At 40.1% G+C, this 6297-nt stretch overlaps 1 protein-coding gene across 1 annotated transcript in view; it reads right to left on the minus strand.

Moving 5' to 3' along the window:
- The window catches only part of LOC104966207 (mitogen-activated protein kinase-binding protein 1-like), a 31688-nt gene that overhangs the window by 22869 nt on the left and 2522 nt on the right, over positions 1 to 6297 (minus strand). The window lies entirely within an intron of this gene.

Here is a 6297-nt window from a genome sequence, read left to right on the forward strand (position 1 = left end):
ACTTATAACATCTCACTGTAAATAATATCCAATGTTTATTTTGTGTAAGCTGTAATTTAGCCGTTTATAGTGTTTTATTTCAACTTTTATATTGTCACTCTTTTATCTGCTAATTTGGGATGTTTGGATGCTAATGTAAACACCAACCATATTACGTCCAAAACAGTCGGGCATTGTTTCTGATAGCAACGTTTCTGATAGGGCCGTGGGTCCACATTTCAGATATTACGTCATATCGGACGCAAATCTGGATCAGCTCCGTTGTTCCCCGTTTTTAGAGATTTGGGTACGGAGGAAAAGAGAGAGGGTTTTATTTTCTGACGCTGCGTGAGTTCCCTGACACACAATATACATATTTATGTATAAAACACATCAAAAAATGCATTTTGCATGATAGGTCCCCTTTAAGTATTTTACCAATCTTGATATATGTATATATTTTTTTATATATCACACTAACTTTGAGCACAAATTCTTAAAAATAACTTTAACAACAGCGTCTTCAGTGGCTAAAACTGTATTTTAAAAAATGATAAGTTATATTTAATATTAAATTACCATCCATTCCATTCACTTTTTTAAATAATATATACAGAAATATTTGTGTTTATGCATATAAATAAAGGGAATGAACAGTAAAAGAAAATGAACAATATTATTTTACAAAATTCGTTATTGTGCCTTTGCCTCAGACAGACTATTTCTTGGACCTGTAAACTTTTAAAAAGTAACGTTATGTATCCGAAGGCAGAGACAGCTTTGTTTTTACGGAGCTCCGACGTCACGTCTCCGGCGCCATCTTGTATACGGGCGTCATGTTCTCGTGATATATCTTATAAACAAGTTCAGAGACACAGTACTCATACTATATCTTTCTAGAAAAACCACTGTACAGTATATAGCACATATTCTCATTAAGGTACATGTACACACTTAAAAAACGTGTTATAATACTTACGGATGGGCTTTCATCTCTATGTAATTCTTGGGAATGAAGCCGTCTTTTCCGTTTAGCTCCGCCTTGTACCAGTTCTGATCACACTCTTCATTTAATACCTGAAGACAGAGAAAGAGTTCAGGTTAGTGCCACATGTGTCAACAATGGGCAGCAATCAACCTCCTACATTTAGCTCCGAGCCACTTCCTTTCATTTCCTGTCACTGCAGAGCGTGCATGTTAACAACTGCCTGGTAAATATTGAGAGATGATAGAACAGCAGGGAAATAAAATCGAACAAAAACAATTTGAAACGCTTGAGAAGATAGATTATAATTAAGAAGAGGCAATTTTGAGTGTGTGTTTGACAAGAGCCTTTGGCTGTGGAGCCTCATTTAGCAGTGACGGACAGCTGTGAGGGATTCATGTCTGAAAGTGTGTGTGATAGTGCATCGGTGTGTGTCCACGTTCATTTGCAAGCTCCACTTTGTCTAATTATGAGTGTTGATGTGAGATGGGAGGAGCTGAGAGAAATTAACCTTCAGGATGCAGCAGCTAAAAAAGGCCCATGAGTGTTGTTTCATTCTTAATTACATTTTTGATTATTTTTGGAGGGCCGACCCGCATCGCAAGGGTTCCCTCCACAAAAAGCAAATGGAATTCTACAATTGGATTTTAGAAAATAGCATAACATTATCACTGTGGTAAACAAACGTTTATGACCATTTGTTTCAATTTCCATGAAGTGAAAAGCTTACATTAGGCTATAAAGGAACTACAGCACGGTCACATGACTTCACGTCACCACCGCTAAGCTAAAGGTGGCTAATGTTGGGCTATAAAGGAACTACAGCACGGTCACATGACTTCACGTCACCACCGCTAAGCTAAAGGTGGCTAATGTTGGGCTATAAAGGAACTACAGCACGGTCACATGACTTCACGTCACCACCGCTAAGCTAAAGGCGGCTAATGTTGGGCTATAAAGGAACTACAGCACGGTCACATGACTTCACGTCACCACCGCTAAGCTAAAGGTGGCTAATGTTGGGCTATAAAGGAACCTACAGCACGGTCACATGACTTCACGTCACCACCGCTAAGCTAAAGGTGGCTAATGTTGGGCTATAAAGGAACTACAGCACGGTCACATGACTTCACGTCACCACCGCTAAGCTAAAGGTGGCTAATGTTGGGCTATAAAGGAACTACAGCACGGTCACATGACTTCACGTCACCACCGCTAAGCGAAATGTGTGCAGTGTAACTTGATGCGCTGACCAACAAAGAATTGGTTATAACTTGTTGAAACATTGTGTGAATCTTTGTATATCATATGAAGTGTGTTTGCACGCTATCCGGAGCACTCACACAAATACAGACATGTGAAAATATGTCAACCTTCACCGGTTGTTGGGCTGACGGTGGAATATTAGAGGATTTCAACATTACATTGCCCAACCCTTATCTAGATATTTACACATTTCAGGGGAAACTGAGCAACACAGAGACAGCTCAGTCATGCATTCTCCATCCGAATGACTTTGCAAAACTCACACTCAAAGCCAATAAGAGCCCAACTTCTGACAAGCAAATACATAAGAGAACAGAAACAGGATGTGGTACACGTGTCACAAAAAAACCAAGCTCTCATGTATTGTTTCATCAGCTTGAAAAAAAGGATATTAATCTCCCCGCTCTCCTCCACTCAGACAGACAGAGCCTGAAGGGTGACTAACTTTAACTCAGGTCGGTTAAAAGCAATTCCATTCGCCGTCTTTGATCGCAACTCATCTGCATAATTCAAAAGGAAACAAAAAAAATTGGCTGAGGCATGCATGTGATCCTTAAGGCAGAATTACTGAGTTTTTGCAGACAGAAATGTCTCGTTGAATTCAGAACTCAACCAATTTTTCTTGTTCCTCTCCTCTCCAATTCATTATTCCCCACTAACCCAGCCCAGGACAGCTGTCCGGCTCGGCCCGGCTGCAGTGCGAGTGTCCGGGGTGTATTTGCTCCAATGAGCCTGCAGAATGCCAGCTGTCACACACCACCCCCCCCCCAGCTGCTAACCCAGCACAAGACCAGCATTACCGGATCAAGGAGTGGCCGTGGACCAAAAACATAAGCAGGTTATTCTAGCACAACGCTGTGCGGGCCCACTTTCGCGCGCTACTCATGTCGTTGTCCTGTCAAATAGATATTTCTGATTTATGTTTTGAGTAGTAATAAAATATATAATTTATAAAATATAATTATAACCGGGACGTACACCTATCAATTGCCTATCCCATATTAATTATTAATTGATGCAGCTTTCGTCTTCAGATCCGGTTATCTAACGTTCACAGGAGTCACTTGCAGTGTTTCACTACATTTTTTCTTTTTAATTTTAGACATTTGTTTCCATCTTAGCCGTTCTTTTTTTACTGTAAACCTCTTTTTTAGACTAGACTTTTCTTACGTTATAAGTTTCTTTTATTTTTCAAACTTTTTTTTTTCGTTTCAGGGACTCTTTTTCCGTGTAACATTCTAACGTAGACACCCTGTCACATCAAATGACCTGTTGGCACGACGACATTTAGCCCTACATTCGGCACTATTCCTGTGTACTAAATATAAGAAACTTTCGAGAACCCCGGTGTATCTCCAGTCGGCCCGGGCCAAACCGGGGACCGGCACTCAACTGTGTAACATGTGTTACAATGACGCTCGGACCGGGACTGATTTGTAATGCCTTGCTACTTGGAGTCATTTCTCTCTGGACTAATACCTCTTTTGTTTTTCAGTTATTAAATCAAAACCTCTTCCCCACCCTAGTAAAACTAAGCTTACACCATGTTTTTATTATGTATTTCACATTGTACTCTTACTAATATGTTATATTTGAATTAGTCCACGTGTTACACTTATATTCTCTTTTATAATGGACTAAGATTACACATTGTATATTTGGTTTAATAGAGATACCACATTTTTTATTTATGATAATTTTGTTTAGAACTTATGTAAGGCATTCGGTTGAAGAAATTTTCATCGCGTGTGTATCATATTTATGTGTCCGGATTACTATGCATCGGATGAGTTGTACATTACAATACATAATAAACTTGTTCTCTGGTACGTATGTTTATTGTAAGGTAGAGGTCTTTTATTCAACAAGTAACATATCGATAGTCAAAGGTAGCGTCAGGAAATCCGTCCATGTGGATGTGTAGTGTGTTGTGATTTTTGTTAACGTAGTAGAGATAGTTGAGTTTGTTCGATATTGTCGAATTTCATGTCCAGTTTTTTATATTATAATGTTATGGCAAAGGTTTAACCTTTTGAGTTCTAATTGTCACATTAATTTATGAATCGACTGACCACGAAGTATAGGTCAACATTCTATTGTACATAAAATAATTACAAAGTAAATGGTACAACCTTAAACAATAGATTAAATTGTATGACGATTGGAGAGTAATCCTTTGTAACGTCAGGATAAGAGGACGGCGATGAGTTTCTTGTGGAATCCACGAAAAAATTTTACCAAAAGACGAATACGTCTTCGATATAATTACACTCCTTTAAGAATCTTTTACGTTCTAAGATTCTTACAAAGTAGTTTAAGAAGTTTTCGTCGAAGAGAAACTTGAACTTGACTTTGTCCGGGGTCCCTTCGCACACATGCACAATTAGTATTACAAGAATAAATGGTCTGGACACACGGTTTTGCGCACTAGTCGGATTAAGAGGCTGGCAGCCCAAGATTTTGGAGTGGTCAAGTCTAGTAACATATACCTTTTCCGACAGTCTTACCTGGAGGTTTTACACCAAAGTTGGGCGGGCCTTGGCGGGCAATCTGGGACCTACACAAGCACAATTCGTGGAACTTTATTAGTCACACCCGTCTTCATTTTTCCCCGAGTAAACTTCAAGTCTCGTGGATATTCTCTGTGCAAATCCGACATTGAGCAAACAAAGTTGTGTACTCCAAACATAATGCGACATGTTTCCCGCAGTGACACTTACATTAGTGTCTATTATTCTGTTACACTACATAAGCTAATATTGTTGTTCAAACTGTTATTCATTGAAACTAAAGTAACTTTAGACCCCCTCTGATAGTGTACGTCGTACCACAAACATTGCCAACTCCCTAAACCGGTAGATACCTGTAAAAGACTGTACAATCGACTTCTGTCTCTCTACATCACTAAGCGGCGAGGCTACTCATACAATGATCATTGAGTATGAGCATCCATCACATTAAGTCTGTTGCGCTAGTAGGAGTGCATATTTCCAGGACTGACTACAGTTAACACGCGTACTGTGTCCCATCATATGGAGACACGACCGGATAGTCCTGACACTCACGGTAGACAACATGTCACACTCGAGACGACGCAGAGACGTTGATATCTTGATACGGTACAAATCGTGTTGGTGCAAGAAAACGGAAAAGAGATGGTACGTGTAGGACTATTTGTGACACTCCGAAAGTCGGGACTCCGAGTTTAGTGAAGACACGAGTCAAGGGAGTGTCTTCGGTCACAGTACAGCCATCAGAGAGTCGGACTATAGGTGTGTACGTCAGTCTGGTGTCTCATCCTGTTACGTCCTCGTTTACACTTCGTCCTCTCGACACGCGGCCGGACTTTCGGAGGTCACAATCCCCTAGTCACACAAAACATCGTCGCTCGAGAATTTCCAGACAAACCACCACAGTTGTGTGTGTGTGTGTGTGTGTGTGTGTGTGTGTGTGTGTGTGTGTGTGTGTGTGTGTGTGTGTGTGTGTGGTGTGGGTGGGACTCCAGAGTCCGAGAAACACACTCCGAAACCGAGACTGTGACTGGTGTAACTGTAGTCAGTCTAAGGACAATTTCACTACGACTTATAATCTCGCAAATAAGAAAACTTTATTGTAAGTAGACAACGTTGATGTTTAATTATATAGTATCAGGTTAATGAACATATATCTGAGAAGAACGTGATAAAGATAGATAAAATAACATGAATGAACACGTGATAACATAGACAAATAAACACACACGTGACAATCCTCCTCGGACACTGGGAGTCTAAAAGGTAACTGATATAGTTTCAGTTGAAATAACAGTTAGAAGTCAAACACACATATTTACCTCTCTAGCTGTTATGTTTTTATTGTTTAATTACCTCTGCATAATATTATATATATGGTGCTAGTTGTCTAGGGTGACATCGAACTGTTCGCGGTTATTTTTGAACTTTCAGAACTTTAAAGCAAGGGCGTCGCATCTTCTAAAATGTCTAATGTCGGGATTTGTGTGAGAGGTAGGGAAACTCCAGGTGACAACAATGTGAATGTGTGTCTCCGGGGGCGGGGGGGCCGGAGGA

Source organism: Notothenia coriiceps, unplaced genomic scaffold (genome assembly GCF_000735185.1).
Source record: "Notothenia coriiceps isolate Sejong01 unplaced genomic scaffold, NC01 NC01_scaffold00037246, whole genome shotgun sequence".
Lineage (NCBI taxonomy): Eukaryota > Metazoa > Chordata > Actinopteri > Perciformes > Nototheniidae > Notothenia > Notothenia coriiceps.